We start from the raw sequence: 567 nt of genomic DNA on the forward strand, positions 1-567 counted from the left end.
CGAGGTACCACTATATTAGTGATGTAGTGGGGGGGGGGTAACATGGGGATTACCAGCTAATAAAAGTTTGAGTTCTCTTTTGTTCGAGGCTTCCATCTTGTTCCACCTTGTGGCAGGTGGGAGTCCTGTCACGACAGTCTTCAATAAAGACCAAGCCTTACTGGCTGCTGTTTTGCTCTGGTATTCCTGGCTGCTGTCCTTATTTTTTGTCCAAGGGAGCCCTCAGATTTCTCTGTTAACACCTACCCGCTCCCATAAGAATATGAGGGACTGAGCACTGACTGGAGTCTAGTTCAAAATTCAACACCCTTTGCCTCTCGAACATTGTTTGTCTAGGTTCCCAGATGTTGTTGGACTATAACTCCCATCGTCCCCAGCCCTCTTAGCCATTGGTCAGGGATGATGAGAATTGTTGTCAAACATCTGGAGGCTGAAGAAGATGGCTTCCTTGCCTCCTTGCTTGAACATAGCCATCAGAGTTTCCCACCACCCATCCTATTTATTTGCATATCTACAGTATTAAAATCATGCTGACACAGTGAAGTCAGTGTAGAAAAGCTTTCCAAA

Source organism: Podarcis erhardii (genome assembly GCF_964252035.2).
Source record: "Podarcis erhardii genome assembly, chromosome: 7".
Taxonomy (NCBI): Eukaryota; Metazoa; Chordata; class Lepidosauria; order Squamata; family Lacertidae; genus Podarcis; species Podarcis erhardii.